This window comes from Corvus kubaryi, unplaced genomic scaffold, assembly GCF_017639235.1.
Source record: "Corvus kubaryi isolate FWS band 111438036 unplaced genomic scaffold, C.kubaryi_AGA036_p1.0 133, whole genome shotgun sequence".
In the NCBI taxonomy this organism is placed as follows: Eukaryota; Metazoa; Chordata; class Aves; order Passeriformes; family Corvidae; genus Corvus; species Corvus kubaryi.
The window spans coordinates 4,859,883-4,886,777 of NW_024580667.1; the positions used below are offsets into that span (position 1 = coordinate 4,859,883).

A 26,895-nucleotide genomic window follows, 5' to 3' on the forward strand; every position below is an offset into this window, starting at 1 on the left:
TTTTTCAGATGTAAGACACCATTTTCCAAAAGCAATGTGTATAAAAATAAAAAATTGTCCAGTCATCCTATGCATTATATACTACTTAACTGAGAAGAATAGGCATTGACTATAGATTTAAAAACTCAGTAGATCCCTGAGAGCCACTATGTAATCTTACGAATGCAATTATGATTCAAAGCAAACGTTAAAATCAATGTCTTTATGGCTCATCATCAGCAACACATCCCTCAGAAGAGAAAGCTGACGATGGAGTTAACTGACGGATGCCTTTCCTGTAATGCTGCTCAGGGCAAATAATTTTACAGCACATTCCAGAGTGCTGAATGACCTGGAGAGATGACAAACCCCTTTGTGAATCCCCTGGGAGCCGAACCGGAGAAAGGTGGAAATTACCAGCAAAAAATCTGACTTGCTGAAAAAATGGTTACATTTTTCTCAGCCAGATCCTCTATATCCACCAAAATGAGGATGGTGCTGCAGCAGCCTCCCCAGACTAAATCAGATGACAAAGAGCTGTGCCGAGGAACCGAAAATGTGTGAGTTCATCTTGCTTTTACCTACATGCAGAGGCTGTACTCTGAAAATCTCTGGACTCCATCTAAAAACCTTAAAAGTGGACAGTATCACAGCTTAATCCTTCAGGGCATTTCTTTAGCCTGGCAGGCTTTGACCCTTTTCTGCAGATCTACAGGAAGTTATAGCTTCACTTTTTCCATACATAGCGTGCACTTGGTAGTCTTGGTCACCTTTTTGTGACTGTTTCTTTCCACAGCTGTGTCCTTTAGATCAGAGCACAGGTTGTGAGGGGGACTTTACAGCCCCAGGGACCTTTAAAGATCAAGGGACAGGGGAGCAGAGGGCTTGGCACCCTTTGGGCTGCTGCACTAGTGCAATGTGAGGAGTATTGATGGGACACAGGGGTCCCTGGGGCTGTAGGTGGTGGGGCTCCTTTCCAGTCTGAGCTTCACCCTTGCTCTGGTCTCTAGCTTTAAAGGCAAACCTTCTCCCTGCTTTTTATATTTAATGAGAAGGGGAAGACATAGGTCCTGGGAAAGACCTTATCAGCATGTACTTTCTTAACATGGCGGCTTAAGGGTTGTTAGGAATTTCTAAGTAGATGCAATACTGTCTCCCATTGCTTTGAGAGAATAGCCTATTGGTCAGAATTGCTGTTTCCTCTGAAATAGGCATGCACTGGATGTTTTCAGGGATGATGTGGTGCCTGTCTGCTGTGCATCCTCTTCTGCACTGGGCAGTTAATGAACAAGTGACAGAATGCCAGGATGTTTTCCTGGGGCACATGGAGGGAGGCTGACTTACCTTCACAGAATTCAGGGGAATTTCCCTTGGAGATCTGAGATGAAAACCTATGTGCCCCAGCAGATAAGTGAGCATTGATATAGGCTTCTTTACAGACAGGTGAAGAGTGAGGTGAAGACTATTGGGAACTGTGGTTTGGAGCTCATGAGGATGCCTCAGAACACAGCAGGCAGGGCAGGGGACAGGGGTGGCTCTGCCCACTTCCAGAGCTCACCTAGTGTGGCAACCACCATAGTCAGAGGTAATTTATCCTTTGGGATGATTGATGCTGCCTTGGGATAGGGATGACTGGGAGGATTTCTTAACAAGAGCACAGTTGGGTTTGTTTTTACCTACAGCAACCTTTATTTCCACGTTTCCTTTCTAACAAACACATGATGGCAATGTGTAAGAGCATGAGGAGCAAGCTGAGCCTCCAAAACCAGACTGACACACACACTGGGCCTTGAGAACCTTGTTTTACAGTGGAGGCACCTCAGGAACACAGCACTGCGTTTCTTGTTTGTTCTCAGGGTATGTGCTGCCGAGGCCTCGTGCTGGTCTCTGCTTCTTGTTGGCTCCTCAGCAGCTCACCAGACCCCAGCTGGCAGTGGTTAATTGCAATCAGCAGGTGAGAAATGCAGTGTCTCAGCAAGGGAATTGCCTCCAACTCTGGGACATATTCTGAGAAACGGGGAGCATCCAGAAAAAGAAAGGGAGAGGCCTTAAACCTGGACTTCTGTGAAAAGCAGCACTTGAGAAAGACATCGGTGCATAGGACAAGTCACATTTGTTTTTTCTAGAGTTCTAATGGAATGATTTACTGTTAACAGGTGGGAATCTTTCAGCACTCCTCTGGTGGCTTCTAGTTGCCGTCTAGTGTCACTCGATGCGTCATTGCCATGTTTTGGGGGGGCTTTTTGCAAGGTTGTAAGCATCCTTCTGAAGCTCAAGGGACAGTGAGGGAGTAGAGAGTGTCTTGCACGTGGACCAGCAGCTCAAACATGGCCCAGAGTGTTCTGGAAGGCAACTGACCGACCTTGATGGTCAGTCAGTCACCTCAGGCTGTGGGCAGTTTTCTGCTTTGCTGTGTGCTTTGTTTGGGAACCTGGGATGCCAAACACAATGCATGGCACAAGTGTGTGGTCTGTGTCTTTGTAGCAGCCACTGCTTTCAGGTGATTTTGTCTGAGCTAAGGATATCTCTACCATCTTGTCAGTCAGAGCCCACAGCAGAGGAAACAGTGATTAAATCTGCAAGGAGAATATGATGCTTTCTCATCTTCAGAAGATCCTTAGAGGTTAAGGTTGAGTCACAAAAGCTTGCCAGGCAGCAGTGTAAGCTTCTGTGTTGATAAATTCAAGAGGACTTCATGGCTAGCAATATAGAATCTTGGCAGGTGCTCAGTTATCCCAGCAGTAGGTATGTTACAGGACATGGGAAGCTATGGATGACGGATACGTGTTTGAACAGCTCCCTGTTCTAAACGGCTATTGTGAGCCTAGGATTCCTCTGAGGCAGACAAGTGGGCCATTTCTGGGTGGTTTAAGCAATGAGAAGATTTCAGTCCTGCAAAAAAAAAAAGACACCACCATCTTATCCAAAAGAAATCCCACATTAGGTCTCACGTAGGGATTGCCAGTATAGTGAATATTGGTAATAGCACATGTGCTGAGCAGTTCCACATCAGTGATGCTGCATGCAGCTGCTGAAATGGAAAAGCATTGAACAGCCTGGGAACAATGGGGGAGATCCCTGGATTCTCATGCGAGAGGCCTGTCTGCATTTATTTGTCTGCAGTGGTGCTGATGCTCTGGGATCATCAAGGGCAAATTCTGCCAGATAGAGATCAGTGCACAGGCAGAAAAAGTAATTAACATTTTATTATCATCCCGTTCATGTGCAATTAAAATAGAGTCGATTCCCCTTCAGATAAAGATGCATAAATAAGTAGAAGCTGGCTGTGGGTCCTAAAGCAGACAAAGGTAACCTGAAAGTCAAAAAAGATCACCTGTCAGTTCAGTCCCTCACACTGAGATGCTTCAGGAAAAGGAGACAAGCAGAGCACATGGGAAATGGCATGCTCAACAGTGAGATAGCACGCAGACAGCTTTTTTTTGTTGTAGTTTCAAAACCCAATTTTAATTGCCGTGGGTTTACAGGTTAATGAAACAATACGGTCCTTCCAAAGAAACAGCTGTTTGGTGGATAATTTTAATCACAACCTGGTGATAACCACCCATGGGAGTTCATCTGAGCTGCCAAGTAACTTTTCTAACAAAGAGTAAAGACGGTCCTGAGCCTGTAGCTGGAGAACTGAACAAGCAGAAACAACGGAGCAAATTGAAACGCTTCTCTGTCCCTTGCATGCGTATCTCTGAGTAGAAAACTCTGGAGAACACAGATCACTTTGTCACAGGAGGACAGCACACGCACAGTCACTGGTGCTGACCATCAGCTGGTGTGAAATGGCACAGCACATCTGATGCCAATTGATTGCATCCCAGCACGCCACCCATTAAGCAGTTTATTGAAGTGCTCCATTTGGACAGGCTGCTTTGAGGCAGCAGCCACTGCTGAAATTGCTGGAAAACCTCTGGAATCAGGGCTCCTTGGGTCAGACTAATTATTGGTCATTTAGCCTGACATTAATTGTCCCAGCAACCGTGTGGGATAAAAACAGGCTTCTGCCTGTCTAGGGTAAACAGCGCTAGTGACACTCCCTAAAAATCAGACAATGTGTCTGGTGAAAGCTTTTAGAGCCTTTCACAAGCTGCAAAAGAGCACGTAAGTGATGGAAGGCAGTAGGGTGGGTGCATTATTGTTCTCATTAGAGCATCATCTGCCAATTTATTGCAGCAAGAAGCCCAGCAAATGCGAAGCCTTGTCTTGTAAAAAAAGCCCCACAATGCTCCTTATGCAGCATTTAAGATATTCAGGGGCTGGGCACGTGGGGGGTTCTGTGGATGTGGCCCTCACTGCAGCCTGGCTCTCTGTTTGGAAGAGCAAAGGGAGGAAGAGCGGAGAGGGCAGCGAGGCGGCTGTGACACAGATCTCAGCCCCTGGCCCCAGTGAGGGCACTGCAGGCACCAGCTTGGGGCCTGGACTCTCCAAAAGGAGACAGCACATGGGCTCCCCAGGATTTCACCATCATGAAAACCCAGTGCTTCTCACCAGACTGTTAATTTTTAAGCATGCCAAGAAATAACATCGCTATCTTAGGCATGTGCTTCCAGACACACGTTTATTTGATAAGGTGGATTGATTTTTTCCCATCTTCGCTTCCTTATGGCCTGGATCCTGCTGCCTTTGAAGTATGTGGTTTCTGTAGTGTAAGATCAAACATCTCAGCAGCTCTTGGATAAGAAGAATCCTACACTGCAACTGTCCTTCCCCACACAGCCATCTGTCTCCTGTCCTTCTCATGGACAGGCTAATAGTTTCACTTAGGACATGCTGGTGGAAGAAATCCTATTATTTGGGGAGCACTGGGGATTTGGCCATTCATTTACAACAAAATTTGTTGCATAACAGACCCTGTGCAGTAACAACAGGCACCCCTCATTTTGTTCCTTCCTATACAAGCTAAACAGGGACTGCAGGTCACAGTGGTGTGAGCAGCTCTGGACCTCTCAGCTCAATCCCTGCTGGCATCAGCTGATTCCAGGAGCATAAGAGGTGTTGCTCCCAGGCTATTGGGAGAAGCTGGAAGACTTGGAGCCATCACCAATCCCTCTAGGTCTGGATTTGGCTGCAGTCCAGCATCTGCACAGTGAGGCCTGGGGAACTCACTGGGAACTCTGCACTCTACTGTAATATAGAGGCAAAGGATTAGTGAAGCCCTGCAGTACTCCAAAGAGCTGTGTGGGCTACACATGAGGCTCTTTGCTCCAGCTAGGGAGGCTCCAGGATTTATATGAGCAGGAGTAACCATCCCAATTCTAAAATGAAGCTAAAACTCAGAAGTTCAGTGAAGTGGTGTACATTTGCCCTATTTTCAGACAGACCTTGAGGTGTCTTAAGATGGACCTAAATCTTCTTTCTTCTTCGCTTTCTCAACTATAGCACTCCATCTCCATGGAGAGAAGGAAACTGGAGAGAGTGCAAGAACGGTGTCCTCATGAGCTGAGGATCCCCAGCCTTCCTCTCTGCTGTTCCAAGCTCAGCTGGATCCACCTGGTGAAACCTGCCCATTTCTAGTGGGCAGTGACACATGGCAGCTGCTGCCCTGCAGAACAACCCAGGGAAAGGGAAATCCCAACACATTCAAGGCCTTCCCACCATCACACTTTAGAAGAGTGAAGCAAGGCAGGGAACTGCTCTGGGGTTCAGCACTGGCCTCATGTCCCAGCAGCGCAGCTGTGGGCTGATGGGGAGGGATGGACCACCTGCACTATTGCAAAAGGCAAGGGTGAGAGGGCACCTGTGTGAGAGATTGCAAATGCTTTACCAACACTGCAGCCCTGCACCGGGTTTCAGAGCGCTGCTGGCACTGGGAGGTGTGCTGATTATCAAAACCTGGAAAGGAGCTTCTGAAGCAGCATCTGCTGCCATCCAGCCTGCCCCTGGTTTTCAGAGGAAAGAAACTGCCTGTCTGGCTACAAAAGCATCTCCTCCTTGGGAACTCGCTGGAGAGCTCTGATACAGCCACCACCTCCCAGGGGAGGCTGGAATCCCAAGCACCTCAGCAAATTCAGGCTGAAATGTTTCTCGGTGTTTGAAGTTTTGCTGGCCACTCCTTTTCCTTTGTGGCCATAGATCAGAGAGAGTGAGAGAGAGAGAGCAGAGAAAGCAGATGGTTTGTCTAAAGGTCAGACTTGCTGCTCGGGAGGCAGCAGACCAGTGTTGTTCTGCAATGAGCCGTGTAACGCTGTCAGGTCACACAGCTAGAGAGTCCCCTGGGGAAGGTGAAAGCATTACCCCACTGATGCCATTCCTATCTTTTATGAAAGCCTGCACAAACACACACAAATTGTGCAATTAGCTAATATTCAGACAGCTGGTACCTTCTAAGTGACTCAGATAAGATCAGGCAATAAAAGCAGCAGAACCTCCTACTTAAAACTTCCTAGAGGTACAAAACCATGCCTATGCCCCAAACAAGAAAACCTTGTTTTCAGCCATGTACCTGAGCCTATTGCCAAATGAAGTCAGCAAACATACAAGAGAGGCATGCAGGTAACTAGCACTGACTACTCCAGGAGCTGGACCTACGTGGGCAAAGGAAAGCTAAAATTCATTGCTTGTATAGCATCAAAGACAGAGCTAAAGCAAAATGTAGGCAAGCTGCATAATCAGGTTACTTAAAGTTGTCTTTTACGTCTCATTCTTTAAGAAAGAAGCATTGTTTTCTATCTAACAATGGCTATAGCCAAAATGTAAAGCTCTTGGGGGAATAAGAGAAATTCTGTACTCTTTCAGTAGAGCAGACATCACTAATTACCTTCTTACCTTGTAGAATGTCAAATTAGCTGGAAAAAATAGATCAAGCTACTCTTAGGTACAGTGATTAAAGTGATCAAAAGCTCATAACAGAACAGAGAGTGCAGCGTGGTTGTAGTTGTGCTCTAACACCTGCACTTCATGATGGAAGATAACAACAAGAGGCCAGGAGAAATGTAAACATGAGCATTTTGCAAATGCTCACATTGAATCTCACAAATCATCCCAAATGTGGACTTTGGGATTTAATCTCAAACTTCCATCTCGAGCTGTGTTTTTCCAAAGCAAGGCAAGGCTCGTGGAAAGAGGTAATATTCCTTCTTCTGACCTTCAAGCATCCTGGCCACAAAACTCTGTTATGCCATTATTCTAAAGGCTCTTTAATATTATTGTAGAATGAAAAGGGGGTTGGAACATTCTGAAACATAAGGAGATGCTGTGGAGATTTAAAAGACCCAGGCCAACTTCTGTGTCAGCATTCAAACCAACTTTCAGACTTTCTTCTAAAGTCTACGTAGCCATCCCCTCTCTGTCAGGAACAGAAGGATGGATCTCATTACTTCACTGTATTTAATATTTTTCTTGGCAGTGCTGCTGTGTGGACTAAATGCTGAGTGTCCTCTACACATTTGGAACCACCCCATGCAAAGGTGTTGCGGTTTGGCCAAATTTTGAAATATATCCTCTGAGAGAAGGCAGGTCACAACCATCCCTCCCCCACCAGGTTCGGGAAAAATAAATTCCTCGAAGGAAAGTGAAGGAGATAAAAACTATTTATTTAACAAACACACAGGAAAAGGAAAATAATGCTAAATAATAAAATCTCTCGCTGTGGAGGAAAAACCTGGGAAAGTGTCAGAGTCCTCCCTTGGTCTCCTCGGAGCTGGGGCTTGGGCCAGGGCCAGGCCCTCCGTGCCCGGTGGAAACTCCTCCCGATGTGCTCTGATGTTGAAGCAGTCCAGTAGAAAAGGGAGAAAATTCAAAATTTCAGGGAAGGAAAAACAAAGTTCAACTCTCAGTCTCTCTCCGGAGAAAAGGAAACTGAACAACTGGCCAAAAGCTGACTGGAAAGCAGCAAGCCAGGTGCCTCCTCCCTCCCCTGCTGCAGCTGGAAAAAAAAGTCGCTATCTCTGTGTGACCTTGAACAAGCTGCAAACTGCTTTGAGAAAGTTTTGCTCAGTTTTCCTTCCCCCTCTCAAGCTCAGTTTAAAGGCATAGAAAGGCACAAGAATTAATTTCTGGGCATAGGGCAGCGATATGGGATACACATCATAAAGTCACCCCAAGACAAAAGGTCAAAGCCTGGACTTTTCCTGTTTTAAGAAGCAGAAGTGTCTAACCCAGCAGACTAAATTTCTTACATAGTCCATGGAGAAACACAGGCATCAAAGCAGGGTAATCTGTTCAAACTCCCAGCTCCCTTCCTGGCCCTCAAGGCAACAGAGCTTCCTAACAGACCATGCTCCTACCATAGGGGCTTCCAGTGATATAGCAAGAACTAGGTGCAATAGACCCACACCAAAGTGACTTATCCAGTGTCATACTGGAAGCCTGTGGCAGAACAAAATTTAAAATCATGTTTCCCTGGGTCCTAAAGTATTCCATTGTAATCAAATTATTTTGTTGTTTTGGCTGTTTCCTCAGCAAGGTGGCAGGTAAGTTCCTCTTGGACATTTAGGTTTGTCCAAGCCAAAAGTCTGCAAGAAAGAAGCAGGTGAAAACTATGAGAAATGGCAGTCACAGTGCCCATAAGGGTCGTCTTGTACAGCCCACGGAGATGAGAGAACCTGTATGAAGTGCAATAGACTTGGAGTTAAACCTATGAACCCCATATGAAATACAATTGGCTGTTTTCATAAAGAAATCCCCCAGATGAATAATACTTTTTGTGGGGAGGTCATTTATCTAAGAAATGGCAAACAGATACTCATCAATGGGTGTAAGCCAGAGTCCTCTAAATGCTGTTGCATTGGTTTACAGCAGGACTAAACTTGACCCATCTAACAGGATGTTTGATAGTCAGGGTTAGGCTGCTTTGAGGGATCTGGAATGATTGTTTCTGCTCTTGGCCTTGCATTTCTTCAGCAGGCAATGGGGACAATTCTATAAACTTTTCACAGACATTACTGGAAATTCTGGAGAAGATAGGATTAAGACTGATGAAATATATACCAGTATTGTCTTTGGCATCCTCATAAAGTGTTGTGAGGTAGAAACTAATTTTCTCTCTGAAACTGAGCAAAATTCAACCCCAAGGTGCAGGGACATTACATTTTGCACAGAAAGGGGGACTGCAAAGAAATCAGGAATGAGAAATTTTGAAATCCATTTGCTAACCAAAAGAACTGTTCTGCTAATTTGCATTTTCTGTCCTGCAAAATGTAATTTGAAAAGAAAGAACCCTCCTCCCTCAGTCCTTTATTTCTCATCTAGAAATGATTTTTTAATAAAAGATAGGCAATGTTCCTGTCATACCTCTGTTCATTACCAAATCATCTGGAATCACTCCTGTTGCTCCTAAACATCTCCATCTTTAGGAAGCAGGCAGCAGTGTCAGTGGAGCACTGCTCATTGCAGAGTGCCCCGGGAGCTTCTGGCTCTCTGTGAGACAGAGAGGGAGAGGAGCTGTCTGAAAACTGCTGAGACCGTGGGGCTCTGTGATGGTCAGAATTTCAGGTGCAGAGGAGAGGATGGGGGAGGGAAGTGTTTCGCAGCAGTTTATTCTCTATTGAATGTGCAGCTTGGCAAACAGCTCGGATTTAAGAGAATTTGGCCTTTTCCTTGGCCACTATTTCAAGCACAGACACGTGTAGGCATCTGGCTGAAGACCTGCATGTTTTCAGTGTCTGCAGCAAAGCATCTCCACTGTTGCTACTGAGAAAGGGAGGGCAATATTATTTTTCCTGTACGTGCAGCTAACAATTCCTGGAACCTCAGCTCTCCTCCCACTTCCCTTTTACCCTTTCCTGGCTCCTTTCCTCTGGGATTTGACAACACCAGCCCGAGGCTCTGGGTTACCCTTAACATTGCTTCTCCCCTGTTCCTTTCAAACCTTGCAAAAGACTTAAAAAGTGAGATTGGTGTGTTGCTTTTGCATACAAAAACCACGGGGACAACAGAGATAGCACAGATCTCCTGGGGTTTCAGCTCTGGGCAGATCTGTGGTGCTCAGAGCAGTGCCGTGCAGCACTCCTGCAGAGACCATGCTATCCCAGGACACCCGCTGTGCTGCTGGGTACCCCCTCCTTTCTGGATTCCTGCCATTTTCCTTAGGCCCTGGCCTCAGTACTCAAAATCTTGAGCTAATTGTGACCCTGGTTTAATCCTTGCAGCAGTCACCCCGCTGGCACAGCCTTGTGCCAGTGGCAAAAGTAGGGAAGAGCCTGATCCCACAGGAGAGCCAGGAGATACCTGAGGGGATGCAGCTGTACTTAAGAGGCTCATTACTTAACGCCTCTTCCAGGCATTAAAATCTCAGCGTGCACTGAATGGCTTCAAGAAAGATAAACACAAGATCTGGATGCAGCATTAGAAATGGAAATGATAGGGCAAGGGAAACAGTGAGTGCCACAAGCTTTCTTGCTGTCTCTGTGTGTGCAGCTGGATTGAATGCTGGACCTGCTTCTGTACAACAGCTCTAAATCCCTTCTGGAGGGCAGAAAGAGGCAGCACAGGAGTAAGAATGGCAGGATGCAGCTTTGATTGGGTAGTTCCTACAGCCAGGGAAAGATCTGGCTTTGCTCAGGTTCTTCCTACAGCAGTGGTCTATGTTAGGGGGAAGTTTTTCTTCTGCCTGACTGTTAAGCAGGGAAATGTCTGTCTTCCCTGTCACAGAAGGAGTTTATCGCTGATCACTAAAGGCAACCAATTCACTTGATTTCTTGTTTCATGCTCTGACCCTAAGATTGTCCTTCCTGAACATTCTCTGCATGCAAGGAGAGCTGGAAACACAGCCCAGTTTGAGACCATAATAATGCAGACCAAAGCCTTTTTATTATGGAAGTTTTTGCAAGAAGGTTTTGTCGGGGCCAATTTAATCCCCATCTCCCACATACCTTCCCCAATGCTTAAACTGCAAGAATATACTCGTTCACTAATTACAAAAGAGCACCAAGGATCTGTTAGTATTTCTGCCAGTGGGATTGATGAGTGTTGGCATAATCAGAGAAACTCTTGACTGCATGCTTTCAAGTGTCCAGATCAGCTCTGCATTTTGGAGAGCAAAAAAAATGAGGACAAAAAAGACTGGTAAAAAAACAAGATGGTAGGTCAGAGTGCTTGTTGCCAAGCTAAGTGGCATTTTTTAATTCTCCATCCAAATCAGATAATTTAGGAAAGGTAGTCCAGTTTATGACATTCCACATGCCTTGCACCTGTTCTTAACAGGGTGAAATTTCCACTGCCCTCAGAAAAGACTTAGTTAAGGTCTCAGTATCACCTTGGAACGTACCCTGACTGGGTTGTGCAACCTTTGCTCACACTGCTGCCCTCAGTTCAGGAGCCTCTTTGCAAAAGCCAGCCCTTGTACTCCCCGAACCACTTTTGTGGATATTTGTGCCTTTGATGTAGAGATCCCCTTTTGTAGTACCTCCCAGCCAGGGATCTCCAAGACCCATATAAATATTAGTTAGGAAATTCTAATGTAAGCCTGTGAAGTGGTTCATGACTTCTTTTTGTTCTACAAGAAGAGTAAACAGAGGTGCCAAGCACGTAAGTGCTTTGCCCAAGATTAGAAATGTGGGTGGAACACAATTGGCACAAAGGATATTGATGGAAATTTAGGGTCCTGTGCCCAAATCCTCCTGTTTACTGACAGAACTGCAATTTTGAGACTTCACTTGCACTGAGAGTTCGTTTGGCCTTGGTCAAGCCTCCCAATTCCCGGCCATTTCATTTATTTGCCTTTGAATACGTGTGATTAAAGGAAATATGAGTTTGTTGCCAGGCTGACTCTCCCCTGTCGGCAGCAGGAGAAGATTTAGCAGGATGATGGGCAGTGGAGGGGGATGCTCCAGGACTGCCTGGTGCGTGTGAGGGTGGGTGGCTGTGTAACCTCAGTTATCTACGGGCACGCAAGCTGAGGCTCCTTCACCTCTTACCCCTCACTGTCACCTTGCTGGCCGGATTGCAGTGCTTTTGTGTGGAAAACAAGGGCTGAAGGTGCCCCCCGGCAGGCAGCTCGCCACAGCTATCGGATGATCTCCCTCAGCAGCGCACCACCACCTCCGAGAAGCCTTCACCTGTTGTCTGCCTGGCTCCCCCATCGCCGCCGATAGCATCGCCACCGTGACCTTGAAATCCTTCTCACAAGTGCCACCCTGTCTCTTAGCAGTGGGAAATCAGATTTCCCTTCCCTCGGCACGACTCCCAGCATTTTCATTTCCGAAGAAAGAGCCAGGGAGGGGATGGAGCTTTTCCCTGTGCAGCAGTGACTCTATTTTCAGCTGTAGCCCAACAGATTGCTTCGCTCCTCTGCCTTATCATCCAACACCACCTTAATGCATGCAGCTACGCAAGGTTACTATTAGTGACTGATATCACCGGCGCTGCGGGCTCGAGGTTTTAACCCTGGATGAACCAAAATCTCTACACCACATCCTTAGCACTCCCTGGATTTTCAGATATCAGTTATTATTATTATTATTGTTGAGCTCTTTTTTCTTTTTTTTTTTGGTTTAACCAGAAAATACAGTAAGTTTGTTATTTCAGAGGGTGACAAAGAGAAAAGTCAGCCATTCTCGAGGACCAAATCAATCAGTGGTTTACCTTGCATAGAGTGACTGACAGCTCTGGCCCTCTGGCATTGTAATTTATTTTCCAGGCTCAACCCTTTGCAAGTATCACATGGCATGCTTTTAAAAACGTATATATAGAACCAGCTAGATTGTTATATTTAGTGCAACTGTAGGTACAGAGGCATTTCTTTTTTTAGCTTCTTTTGGTGCAAATATAGGAGAGAATCGAACAACCTCTCCTCACCTCTCTCCTGCGAAGGCATCCCTTCCATCTGGCAATGTGCCCAGAGGAGTCTGCAAAGCTGCTGTTCAGGAAGGGCTGTGGAAAGAACCAGTCGAGGAATGGTGAGTTTACAAGACGTCCCCAATTTTCAGCAACAAGTGCAAAAAAAAAAATCTCATTCCACCGTGGAATAAAAATGCGGTGCAGAATAGAAATAACAATTTCTCCCCCGCACCGTGGAAGGTCGAAACAATTTATTTTGACCTTTTAAAACCTACCTTGAGGCTATGCAGGTCACAGGAGGTACACCAGTTGGTAAGTGGGAAACCCCAAAGAGCTGAACACCCCTTGGTTAAGCAGCTGCTACAAGATAAGCATCCTGACTTGTATCAGCAATAGCGTGCCCAGCAGGACGAGAGAATGGATGGCCCAGTCCTCGGCCACACCTCAAATTCTGTGTCCTGTTCTGGGACCCTCAGTGCAGGAAGGCCACTGAGGTGCTGGAGGATGTGCAGAGAAGGGCAATGGAATTGGGGAAGGGTCTAGAGCACAAATCCTACAAGGATTGGCTGAGGGAGCTGGGGTTGCTTAACCTGGAGAAAAGGAGGCTCAAGGGAAACCTTATTGCTCTCTACAAATACCTGACAGGAGGGTGTAGGCAGGTGTGTATCTGTATTTTCTCCCAGGTGACTAGAGGAAATGACTTCAGGTTGCTCCACGGGAAGTTTAGATTGGATATTAGGAAAATTTCTTCATGGAAAGGGTTTTCAAGCATTGAAACAGGCTGCCTGGGGAAGTGGTTGACTCACCATCCCTGAAGGCATTTAAAAGACCAGTGGATGTGGCACTGAGGGACATGGTTTAGGGGTGGGCGTGTCAATGCTGGGTTAACAGTCAGACTTGATGATCTTAGAGGCCTTTTTCAACCTAAATGATTCTATTCTATTCTATTCTATCCTGTCCTCCAGTTCAGGATCCTCCAAATTCACCCTTCTTAGCAGATTGGCCTTGGTCCCGGAAAGGGAACTGCTACCAAATATATGAGACTCTCAAGGCTCCCAACTCTTCTTGATGACTTCCATCCTGGTTAATGGGGTATACTGGGACAACTGGACAGCTCCAGAGCATATGTGAGGAAACCAGGAACTGAGGAGTCTGTTTGGGACCATTGATGTCCTCCTGTCTATATCCCTGCAGAGCATGTCTAACAACACAAACGCACATTTTCCAGGAACAAGTTGTTCCAGGCAGTCCTGATTTCAGACTGGGCATCAGAGAGGCCCTTGGCAGGGAGCTAGTGGCTGCAGGAATGAGCAGCACAGCAGGGGAGGGGGCACAGCATCCAGGCATCCCTGGGGGTGTGGGATCCCTTGCCAGCTCCCAGCTGTTCCTGACAGCTGAATCCCATGGCCCGATAGCAACTGTAACCTCTGAAAGGCATGAAAAACAGCCAAGTTTAACAAGTACACGGACTTCTTGTTGGATCTGAACAGAAACCTCTCCTCTGGCCTGAGAAAGGGTTTGTGTGTCCCAATCTATCTGTTTTCTCAGGCTGTTATCAGCTGGTCTGATAAAAGGTGATACTCCTCCCTGCATTTCTCACTTCGCTTTTACAGTAGCCCAGGAAGGGTACAGGCTTATGAACTGCCTGTTATAAATGCACCATAAAAGCAAACACTTGCATTTTTCAAATGCCATTGTCCTTTTATGTTTCAGCTTTCCATTTCTGGTCTGTTTGGCATCTCCTGGTCTGTCCACACATGAGCCCTCTCATTTGTACATGCACAAATCAATTGGCATGCACCTTTTCCTGTGTAAATAAGCTTGTTCCTCGGGCAGTTGTATGTCACAGACTGGTGGCACCTTCACATCTTGTTTTAGGAGTTGGAGGTAGGTTTTTCACACCTTGACCTCAAACCTGCACACACACACACACACACAAAAATCTCTGCTCTTAAACTCTAAGGCTTTGTTTTTTCACACTTGCCAGCAAGAGAGAAAGATAAAGCACACTCAGACCTAAGAATGTATTTTATAATCGTCGAGAAAGCAATAAAATCTTCTGCTTCGAAACAGAGATACATAATCCATGTGTATCTGCCTGAGGCTGGTTGGAGCAGAGCTCCCACAAGGCTGAGATGTGACGGACACAAGGTGATGGATGCAGTGTCACAGGCTGTTTGGAGGTGGCAGCATTCATATCCTGGGTATTGGTAAGGGCTTGGAAGTTATTACATCCCTTGCTCAATGGGGGAGAGAGATAAGGAGCACTTTCAGCAAGGTCTAAACACACGGGGCGGTGATAAATGCAAATCCCTCAAGCTCTGCACAACGGGGCTAATGGGCCTTCAGCTTCAGCAGAAAAGAGAGTCACAGTCTGGCTGACCTCGTCCAGGAGGACAAAAGACAAAAAGATGAGAAACTGGAGGAAGCAGCAGCTGTGACAGAAAGAGGGAGAGGTGCTTGGGTTCCAGGATCTCAGAGATATGGCCACAGTCTCCATGGGGGAGACAGGCCTGAAGGCAGTTTGGGCAAAAGCATTCAAGTGGCAGGCTGCACGTTTGTCTTTGTTGAAACCAAGCTTTTTGGGGGGTTTGTTGAAGCCAACTGGCTATCAGCACTCACCCTGATGTGGGATTCTCCAAGACAGAAGTCAGCCCTGGGATGTGCATCGTGGGAGGGGGTGTTAACCTGCCCCTGCATTGGGACAGCCTCTCCCTCGGGCTGTGATTGCTGAGGCCACTGCCAGCAAACCTGCCGAGGTCACTGGGACTAGGGAGAAATGCCCTTGGGACACAGGGAGACACTGCCAGTGCAGGAACTGACAGCCCTGGGATCAGCCCTGCAGGGATCCCTCTTCGCAGAGGTCTGAATGCCTGCGGTGTGCTGGTTAAAGAAACACATCTTTCCCTTGCCATTCTTCAACCTTGAGTGATGCATAATCACCAATATTTGTTGAAGCTGCTTGTTAATGATGTTTACCAGAAGGTATTTCCCGCTGTGTCTTCCCAAAAGACGTGATGCTGTCCCACAGTGCAGAGCACAGCTCTAAACTGCCAGGAAGTTAAGGCAAAAATATCACCATTCCCAAGGTGTTAAATGACTGCCATGGACTTGCATACGTAGTGTACTCTGCTCCCCTCGCTGCCACAATCAATACCAGTCTGATTTCTTTATCATGGGGGATGGGGGATGGAGATGAGAGATCCTGCTCGTACCTCAGCGTTGGCATTTTGATTCCCAAACAGCCCATTCGCTAGTAGCATAAAAATAATGTAAAAACAAATAGATCAAATAAATGTAGCTTGAAGACATCTCTATTACAACCCTGCTCTGTATTCTATAAGCAAAATATGTACTGTGCATACAAACACCGGGGGAATGAAGGGATGCAGGTATTAACACTGACACATCAAGTGGTTCCTCCATGAGACCATATTATCTATGCAATCACCTACAAGTATTTACATTTCATGAACGAGGTTTTCCAAACATCCCCCCCAGCTGCACCGCCTCGTGCTGTTGTTGGATGAAGTTCAGGCAAAGAACGAGGCCAAATCAATGCCTACAGAGGGTGTTTTTACAAAAGACCCAGTCGCAGGGGGAAGAAGTGGGTACTGGTGACCTTGACTTGGGGTGACTGTGGCAGGGATGGAGGTAAAGCATCATGTTTGTGGAAGACATCGTTCAGTAGCTAAGACAGGCAAGTCCACTGGAAGAAAAATGGTGAGAAAATCCCTAGTTGGGTTCAGCCTTGATCTTGGCTACAAGGTTGAGTGTGGTTTTCTCTCATATTTTGGCATCGGTTCTTTTGAACGTGGTTTAGCATAGGTAGGCCTTGCAAACTGTTTCCTAGGTCTCCTCAGTGGGGCAGTTGTGGAGAATTTGCCACTCACAGGGTGCAGCTGGTGACTGAACTCACCTGGCACTTTTACAGCCTTTGCCAGATAAGAACGTGCTGACGAGGAAGAAGGTTGATAAAAGCCGCCCATTCTGCAAACAGCCTCTCTCTGCAGATGGACTGAGTGAACACAACAGTGCTGGCAGTCCAGAAAGTTTGAAAAACTTCATAATCAATTAATGGGTTTTTTTCAATATCAGCCCACTCCTAAATCCTGACTACTAGTTCAGATAGGGCACTTTATGACACAAAAAACCCAAATTGTGGTGTTAAATGTCCCACTTCGGTTCAGCAGGTTGCCTGCAAGTACCAGACTGACTTCAGGCCTACATCATGTCCTGACTCCAGCACAAGTTATCCATTTTATTTACCTTAATTCCCTTTGCAGTTCCAATGAAACATGTGCTTCTTCTCTGCTGCTTCTCCTAAGTCACTGTGATTACATTTGTTGTTACAAAGGGCCTGTTTGATTGAGTATAATTTACAGGATAAACAAAAAACCACACACGCCTTTTTAAAAAGTGAAGCATTTTGGAACAAAAAGTCTTAATACTGTAAGAATTACTAACCTATGCCCCTTCTGCTCAAAGCAGGAATCCACATTTTGTGCAGGGACAACTTCTATGACACTGTGTGAAAATGTGGCCTGTATTTCTAATAAACTTTTGTGTTTTTTAATTATGTGTCAACAAGCAAAGCAGGAGGTGGCTGGGACATTCAGACAGGATGTGGGAGATTAGGGCTGAACTCCCACTCTGCCCGAGGGGAATGTGATCTATTGCGCTTGCCTTTTACTAGGAGAGTGTCTATATCCTCTGTCTTCCAGCTGCCCTGGGATATGGGTGCTCCCAGCCAGCTGTTGCAAAACATTTTAATATTTCTTGGCAATGGGAAAAGAAAACAAGGGAGTACCCATGTGAGGCTGGAGAGACACACAGTTATGCTTGGTAAATAGATAGGCAGAGTCCAATCAGAGAAATAAATGAATTTAGCATTCAGCTGTAGGTCCCTCCAAGCACACACCAACTGCTGCAGTAATTGTGCTGCAGCCAAGGGAGCAGGAGCATGGAGAAGGATTTTCTCTCCAACTGAAAAACCTCCTGTGGCACCTCTGAAGGTCAGTTTTCCAATGCTTCCTCTCCACTGGTGAATATGACCACTGGTCAGGGGATATAGCTGCTGCCTGAGGGTAGTGGGGGGGTTCAGGAGAAGGAGACACCTAAGTCCATCTCACTTGGGACACACACTTAAGATTAACTCCACTCGTATAATTCTTCCTCTGTAAGTAAAGGATCCGTAGATAAACTCCAGTCCCTTATAGGAAATGTTCCTGCTGGCATCAGTCGTTTGTACTTCCACAATAGGTGCCACTAAGTGTTTCTCAGTTATTAACAAACCCAAAGCCAGGTGAATGGGTCGAGTTATGTCACAAGGGACACTTGTATTTTAAAAACTCTGAGCTAAACAAGATTACCTTGCACTAAGTTAGAAGTGCTTCCCATTTGCAGGGTGAGAATTTGTACTAGCTCAGGTAAGGAGCTCAGCTGTGGGGGAATTTATTAGGTGGCATTGCAGTGTCTGATCCAGACCCCATTCATGCATTTGGAAATGCTGCCTTGCTTTCCACAGGCACAGAAGGAACCAATAGGATGGGAATTAACCTTGTGTCAGTTGGTGCCAATATCTCTCATGAAAATCTCCAAAAAAATCTTGTCCAAAAGCCCTCCTACCAAGACAGGTAATACAGAAAATGAAAGCTCACTCATTTTACATTCCTGTGGGTTCTTTACTCACCTCAGACCTGTGCGCCCTCCTGATCTGTCTCCTGGACCATTGTTTTCCTTTTGACTCTCAGGCTAGCATGGAAAGACTTCTCATGGCACAATGGTACAACAGCCCTCTCTATAGATGTGCCGCTCCCACCATCCTCCTGTAAAAACTGGGCCACAGCTTTGGAGCAAGGCCTGGCAGGGTGAATTTTACCCACTGTTCGTGGAGAACCACTACATTTAGTCTGCAATTCATGCCTCCCTCACACGGCCAGAGTGCAGGAAGGGGTCTGAGCAGAAATTGAAATCAGCTGCTTGGGTGCAAACAGGAAAAGTCAGCACACTCCAACTGACACCCTTGGGATACAGGCACCTGTGCAGGAAATGGATGTCTTAATCACTTAACAGAGTCTGTCCACAGTGTTTATGAAAAACTGATACCTACAAGCATTTATGGAATTGCATGAATGGGGAATATGTTTGAATATATATACTGCTGTGCAGGCAGCCACTGTGGGGGACCCAGGCAGTCAGTCTCCTGCATCACAAAAATAGTCTTTTGTAGTAGTCTTGTCATCTCCACCTCTGCAAGTGTTCATCTATGGCTTGCCCCTTGGTGAGCCACAGGAACATTCCCAGTCCTTGGTAGCATGCTCAGTGCTGAAAAGTGAACAGGGGGAATGACTGCAAGTGGGAAAATAGTGTCCTTAAAGGAGGAACTGGGGGAACCCCACACCCCTGGCTTTCTCTGGAAGAGCTGGAAAATAGCTCTCTCCTGAGCCCTAGGGTAGGTGGATTAGGGAAAGAAGAGGTCTGAGAGCACTGACTGTGCTGGGCCTACTGAAGGTGGAGGGCTGAGCTCTGACCTGGCATCTCTGGTAGTGATGCTAATGAAAACATTATGCAGTGTGAAGCCATGTGTTGAATACAAGACAGAACTGGGCAGGCTCTTTACATCTATCTGTTATATGGGAGCTAAAAAAAATCACACAATTACTTCCTCAAACAAAGATTTGCAGTCAGACTGCATTCAGGTCAGTTGAAGGCAGATGGAGGCCTCCCAAAGGACTTCAAAGATAAGATAACAAGCACACACACAAAAATGCAGTCTGCCTTGAATTCCTCTGGAGGGTCACTAAGGCACTGCAAAGCCAGCTCTGGGTTGAATGCTCTGGTTTGCTTGTGGACCTTCCAGTAAAATACGATCTTTTCTCTGCAAACCTCAGTACTTAGAAAAGGAGAGATGTGTGGAACGGACTCGTCTCCGGAGCAGGGGTGCAAGCAGCTTCTCTGGACCGGCTGTGCATGCAGGTGATCATCTGTGCCTGGGCACCACACGGCTTGACATGCCCGTAATTGCAACGCAGAAACCGAGAGCGGTGCACAGGGCCGGACCAAAGCTTCTGGATCCACCTGACACTGCATTCCTGAAAGCAGCCAGTGGTGGATGGGGAGGGAAGGAGGAAGAGGAACACGGCGAGGAGATGACCCATCTCATCACCTCGCCACCGTCTCAGCGTCTCATCACCAGCAAATGGGAGACTTGAAAGACTCTCTCAGCTGGAGCTTGTAGCCAAACCTCTGGGGACTGCAGCAGTGGTTAGTCCAACTTCCCAATTCTGGTTAAGCCCTGCTGGAACCTGTTTGTACTGGGGGCCTCCACATCAACTGGTGGCAGTGAGCTCCCCAGTTCAATGATGTACGTTATGGAAAGGCATTCCTTTGTGTTTATTTTGAATTGGCTGCCTGATGATTTCAAAGGAGTTCCCATTCTGTCCAGTCTAATTTGGAGGATGTGTGCCCAGTGGCTAGACCATAGGAATGGATCTCTGAATTAATTCTATTTTCCTCTCTGTCATTCTTCTAAAAGAGCAGGTATTATTATTCATTGGGGTGAGTTTCACCTTCAGCCAGCTCAATTAAAATTACCCCAAGCAAATAGTGATCTGGAATTTGGACGAGACTAATGTTCCCTGTGCACATGCAGAGAACAGGTAGAAACCAAAATAGGCAGTAAAGGCAAAAATTCTGTTTTAAATTTCCAATGCCTGGATCGATTCGTGCAATTGAAACTGCTGCCAACGTGTTACAAAATAACTTGTCATACAGCAGTAGACCCTATTATATAGCAGAATGCCCGTACTTACAGAAAGATGAGATCCCAAATGCAGGGCAAAAATGTGTAATTTCTAAAAATAGCAATTTGCATACTGACCTAAGGACTGACTGACTATCTCTCTATCTATCTATTTTAATTGTCCTATTTCTATTGATGTGTCTTCATGTCACTTGTAGTTTGCCAGTGAAACGGCATAAAAATCTTGAAAAAAATCAGCTAGACGAAAGCGTATTTAACAAGCTGTGTTAGCAGCTGAGAAGGGTTCACAGATATAGAGGCGCTGGTTATATCTCAAAACGAGAAGTAGTAAGTGTCTGCATTAATTATAGTCTTGGGCACATGCTAGTACCACACCCACAGCCCAGCCTTAATGGGATTTTCTCCCTTCTTTCAGAGGCAAAAAGCCACAAGGAAAGCAAGGCAGCCTTTCCCCAAGAGGTCGTTTGCATCCAGGACGTGTACAAATCTCTTTACATGTATTTAGAAACTAAGGCAATTAAAACACCCCAGGCCTCTCCTGTTAACTCAGAAACATCATTATGAAGATGCTTATGCCACAGCGGCTTACTATGCTCGGTTTAGTGGAAAACTGGAAAGCTGCATTTCCAGCCATTTGATCACCATTTTCCCGAGGTTGCTAATGACTTGCAAAAATCTGCCCAACAGTAACAACCTCAGGGAGACTGCGTTGTCTCCTCTGAGAACCTCTATTTGTTTTCAGAATGAGAAGTTTAATTAGGTGAGGGTGGTTTTTTTTGGCGGAGGAGTTCATGCCTTGTGCCCTCAACAAACAAACCCTGTGTGACTGCCCGGGAGCCCCAACCTTGGCACAGCCGAGGACCTACTGGGGCAAAGGAAATTAATGTGATTTTAAACTGGTTCCCACTGCGTTCCCCCTCTTTTTGTGCAAGCTGAGCTCGCTCCCCTTCTTTCGGAGTTTACCCTTGTGCACATGCATTTTTTTTTAAAGCATGGATTTCATGCACAAAAAGTCCGGGGGAGGGCCGGGGGGCTGGGCGGGGGCAGCAGGCAGAGATCCACTGGGACTGCTCCCGGGAATGCCACCACACGCAGGCAGGTGGAATTCCCCCGGCGGGGCGATGCCTGGGAAGGGCGTACACAAACAAGCGCATCCGGGCAGGCACGGAGATAAGGGACAGCCAGATGCCACCAGCATTCCTCAGGGCTTTCTCAACTTCCACCGTCCTAAAAAACCCACGCTCATGAGGCACGCTTAGGAATCCCCAAAGACTCTCCATTAAGTCACTAATTGCTGCTAATTATCGTGAGAATGATTTGTGAGTGCCGGTAATGTGCTTGGTGCTAAGGAGGCTGCAGAGCAGCGCCGGTCCCCAGCCGGTGGCAGTGGCGCTGATGGAGATGGAAGGATCACAAGCAGCAGCTGGAGGAGTGGGCAGGAACGCCCGCTCTGGAAGGATCACAAGCAGCAGCTGGAGGAGCGGGCAGGAATGCCTGCTCTGGAGCCGTCCCAGGGGCGCTGGGCAGGATGCAGCCCCCTGGGATCGGGGGGGAAATGGCACTGCTGAGAGCACCTCGCAATAAATCAGATGGGGAGAGGGGAAAGGGGTGTTCAGGTCACCCAGGCATCCCCTCATCAGGGCTGACAGGGATGTGCTCCTGTTCTTGGAAAAACTGCCTTCTCCACCACCTCGGGGTGTTTTTCCCAGCAGAAGCAGAGGAAGGGAGTGTCATGTCTATCTGAACAATACTAGCAGTCTCTATTCCACGTATGGTCTCACCACAGGAGGCCCCAGTACACAGACAAGTGTAAGATTTCTATGATGCTATGTCTATGGGTTGCACTTCTTTCCTTTCTTTTTTTTCCTCTTTTTTTTTGCATTTGCTATTTTTTTGCACATGAAGATCTCTGCTTCATTTTGCTCCCTGTACAAAACAACAGTCTTTGCCATGACTGGTTGCTCTGCACTCCTCCCTTTCCCCCCTTTGCCAAGATGTGTCTGTAGGCGTGTTCCCCAAGTCATTCTAAAGACAGGCTGGCACTGCAAGGCACTCTCAATTTAAGGAGAGGAGCAAGATGAAGACAGATATGTGCTTTTTTTCTGGCAGGGGACAGTGAGCCACTGGAAAGGTTCCTCTTGGGAGGATAAGAAACTCTTCCCCTTTGGGTGGCAGAGTACCACACGTAGCTTCGCACCCTCCAAAGGGAAAACTGCCTGTAGTAAGTGCTCCCAGGCTTAGGAATCTTCAGTCAGCAACTGCTTACCAGCCTCCACTTCCCCAGCTGCTGCCCTTTGGAGAGTGATTTTTCTTAAAGCAAGTGTTCCCCTGCTCCTTCTCAGCTAAACAAAATGGGCAAAATCAGTGATGGCATCTCCTACAGAGCGCCCTATTTAGTTTGCTGTCAAAATCATTGTATGTATTATTTTTGCACGATTTTATTTCACAGTGTAAAATTAGTAGAGAAGGAGAGTGGGTCTTTAAAAATCAGTTGCAAACAGCATGTTCTGATGTAAATGAACACTCTCCAGCAGCATTTGCAAATCTTTACTGGATCCTTGTGCATCAGACTGAAAAGGAAAACAAACTGAGGGCCTGGGTACCAAGGGAAGCCTAGGGTTTTTTTCTCTCTTTTTTTTCTCTCTCTTTTTTTCTCTTTTACAATTCAAACTGAAAGGGGAAAAAAAGGCTAATAACATGCAGTGGAAAGCTAAATTAGATATTTAAAATTCCGTCTGTTAAGTTAGAGAACGAATTGCTCAACACTCCAAGAAAAATTTGCTTATGGTCCATGGTTCTGAACCCTGCTGAGAGATGTTGAGCTCTGCCCTGTCTCCATCTCCTGAGCAAAAGGAGTGCAAACCAGAGACAGGCATTTCCCACTCAGCTTGTGTGGCTGTCAGCACCTGATTAGCAAAGGGGAAACCAGCCAAGATTATTTTTAGCCTTATAACATCCCTTTAAAATTTGCAGCTCCATGAGACATTGATATATGATGAATGTGCACCTGAACAAAATCCAATATGACACTCCTTTTAAAAATTACACAGAAATGAATGCAAACATATATGGGAGTTGGAAGCTTGGTCTCCAGGCTGCTGCCTGTCAGGGCAGCCGTGTGTGCCTTAGAGATTGGTCACTCCCTCTCGGAAGTCATTCGGGAGAGTTGAGCTTTGCTAGACAAGCCCTAATTTTCATATCTGTTATCTAGCCATCACAGCAACAGCCGGAATGAGATTAGGCAGATACACAGATAGATACTTTACCTTGCCTTCTTAATGACAAAAAAAGGGCCCCGGGGAGAACACATCACTTGCCCCAAGTGAGGACACAAAGGGTGACACATCTGTAATGAGGGAGGAGCTCCACAGAAGAAAAATTAACTCACCTCTATGAGTAACTCAGCTGGCAGCTTCTGCTTGCCCACTTTGACTCCCTATTTGTGGAAACTTTTCTCTCTTAGTAACTGAGACGGTGCAGAGCAAGCTGTTGAGGTGTCTCCTAAGCTTGCTATTGAAAGCCAATCAGACACAGTGTGGACACAAAAAGGGGGATCGCAGCTGACCTGGTGGGGCGTTTCCTACCTCTGCCCATGTTGTGGGCTGGCTCTGCCTTTTCTCAGGTGCAATGAGCTGTTCGGGAGGGAAACAGAGAAGCTTTACCTTGAAACTTGCGGGACAATTTGTAGCCCGAAACGATCCACTGAGGTGCAGCAAGCCCTATTTAGAAATGGATGTATCCAGCCTGGAGCCCTGGGAGACAATAAAGCATCTGTTTGACTTCCTCAACGGGTAAATCATTTATCCCTGCTCCTGCTCCCCTTCCTTAGCTCTCACGATATGTATCTTTTTTGCTAAAAAAAACGATGCCTGCCTTTCTGTTGGTGAGCAGCTTGGGACACATTGCCTGGAGTCTGACCTCAAAGTAGGGTGGGATTTGAATCTGAAATCCACTCGGTTTGATCTCGCAAGAACTGCCGCGCTGCACAGCTTGTACATCTTTAGTAAAAAGGCAAGCCTTCAAATCCATCCTTTTCAGAGGCCTGTCTCCGTTGTCAGCTGCCATCTTCCGAGAGAAAGATCTAAAATTAGAGAAAAGCTGCCCTCCACTGCTGGAGAATACTGCTGCTGTGACATATGAAAGCAGAAATAAGCTTCAAATAAAGGTCTTCTGCTTAGGCTCACGTAATGAACAAGAAAGACTTTGGGTCTCTCCTGTCCAGACCGGCGTTTGTGTGGGTCTGATTTAAATAGAGAGCCACAGCACCAATGCTTATCTTTGTCTGCCTAAGCATTTATACTTTGCCTGGTGCCATTATTTTAATGGAAACCTACAGATCCAAGGGTTTTTTTTTAAAATACCTTCCCTAGAAATCCTAAGGGATGTCAGGACACCCTACTCTGTTCAATAAATCAGTGAAAAAGAAAGGAACTCTCCATGTGGGAACAGCATCTCGAGACTCTTTGAACGTGGTGGTTGTGATGAGGTGTGGACAACGAGCAGGGACTGAGCTGTGGCTGCAGCCCTGGAGACCTCGGGTTCAAATCTGTGTCCTTCAGCTGGGCTCGGGTGTCCTCAGAACCCCCCAGAAACCTATTGGCAGTGGTAACACCCGGGGATTAGGAGTCTGGGGCACCCCTGTTAACCGTGGTGTCTGCACGCCACAGTCTCTGCGTTCTGCGGCATCCCTCCCGTTAAACAGTGTTTTCCTGCCCTGGAGGGATTAGTGGGGCTTACAGGGTAAGCCATGCTCTAATGTACCATGGCACAGCAGCCCGGGCGTGGTGCCCGGAGGCGGAGAACCCTGGGGAGAGCCCCTGCTGGTGCCAGAAGGGAGAGGAGCTGGTGATGCACCAGGGCGAATTAAGACAAGAGCTGAGTTCAAGCTTCCCACTACCTGGAGGAAATGAAGATGCTGCAATAAATCAGGGTTTGATTAGGAGCAAGGCAGTGTGGTGGTTTCCCTTTCAATCTGCGTGTTTTACAGTGTCCCTAAACCAGAGATCCCTCTCTAACACAGCGAGGGTGTGCTGCTGAGACTCGCAGTAAAGAAAACAGAACAAACCTTCTTCTTCCTTCTCTTTTTCTTCCTGTTCCCTCCTCCCCCTGGCATCCAAGCCCCGATTCCCCGCTGTGTCATTGCTCATGCCTGCGCTGTGCTGGTGATGTCATGCCATGAACTACCCTCCAGTGGCTCCAGCAAGAGTCGAGAGCTTTCCTGCATCCCAGGCTGGCTGCACTCAGTCAGTCCGGCAGCACTGACTGCTGTGTCCCACAGTAGCAAGCAGTGGGTGGGAACAAGTGGCTGGCTGTGAGAGAGCCATCCCGGGAGTTTGTGGAAGAGAAAACTTAGGAGTACCTGCCTCAGGAATCACCTGGCTGAACAACAGGCTGGTCAGCAGCTGACTTTAAAAAATACTGGCCAAAGGGAAGTGCACTGAAGCCAAGTTCTCATCTGCCGGTCGGGGAAGGAGGCAGCATCGGCACCAGGAGAGAGGGAGAACAGCACCAAGGGAGAAGTGCAGAAACTGCACACGTGAGGAGGCTTTGATTTCGCAGGATTGCAACATACCTGAGGAACTGTCAGAAGCGTGAGGTGCCTTCAGAAGCCCCTTTTCCACACTGCAAACACAGGAGAGACTGCTCACTGTCTCTATTCTCTGGGCCCTCCCTGCAGTGGGCCCCAGCAGCTCCAATCCTGTGTGCTGGCACTGCAGCCTGCCCGTGGAATGGGCTCTTGTTCAGATCCTCTTCACCATGATGACACACGGCAGCCAACTTTGTCATGTGCCTGGCAAAACCAGAGGCTTCAGCAGGGTGCAAATGGCCTGCCTCCAGGGGCTGGAGTGCCAGCGTGTTCTCCAGACCCTTTCAGATCCCCGCAGATCATGAGACAGCACGGTGACTGGGGAAAAACCACATTTGTAGCTGGGCTGCAAGTGCAGGCAAAGCAGGCACACAGCACCCCATGGGGCACAGAGTGTGGCAGGTAGGATCTTGTGGGAGAAGGCACTTGGCAGCTTAAGGGGGAGTAGGATTTGGTTACTGGAGTTAAAAGTGACCCATTTTTCTTAGGCAGGAGCAGTAGAAGTCTGTCTTCCTGAAGCCCTCAAGTGTAACCAGGATGGCTCATCATCTCCTGGCACTACCCCAATGCTGTTATTACTGTTGGTACTGCAGAGGGATCAGATCATTAAAGATTATTAAAGGGCATGGCTAAGCCTGGGAAGCTAAAAGTGTACATACTTTTAGCATCAGCAACATTTTAGGCCTCATTCGAAATCCAGCAATACCACTGGGAAAAGAAATCCTGTTAATCCCTTGAGTTTTCTCCTCTGAGATTTGCCTTACGGGAATAGTCCCAACAGGAACCCAAACTGACAGTGGAACTTGGCTACTTGCATACTACATGGATGGAAAACCAG

At 47.0% G+C, this 26,895-nt stretch overlaps 1 long non-coding RNA gene across 1 annotated transcript; it reads right to left on the reverse strand.

Annotated features, from left to right (window-relative positions):
* Positions 1–1,644: 1,644 nt before the first annotated feature.
* Positions 1,645–26,624, reverse strand: LOC121667929. The gene is made up of 3 exons (XR_006017197.1): positions 26,043–26,624; positions 12,724–12,798; positions 1,645–2,871 (listed from the first exon to the last, which is right to left on the reverse strand). It is a non-coding gene; the product is annotated as an uncharacterized LOC121667929 (long non-coding RNA).
* Positions 26,625–26,895: the final 271 nt, after the last annotated feature.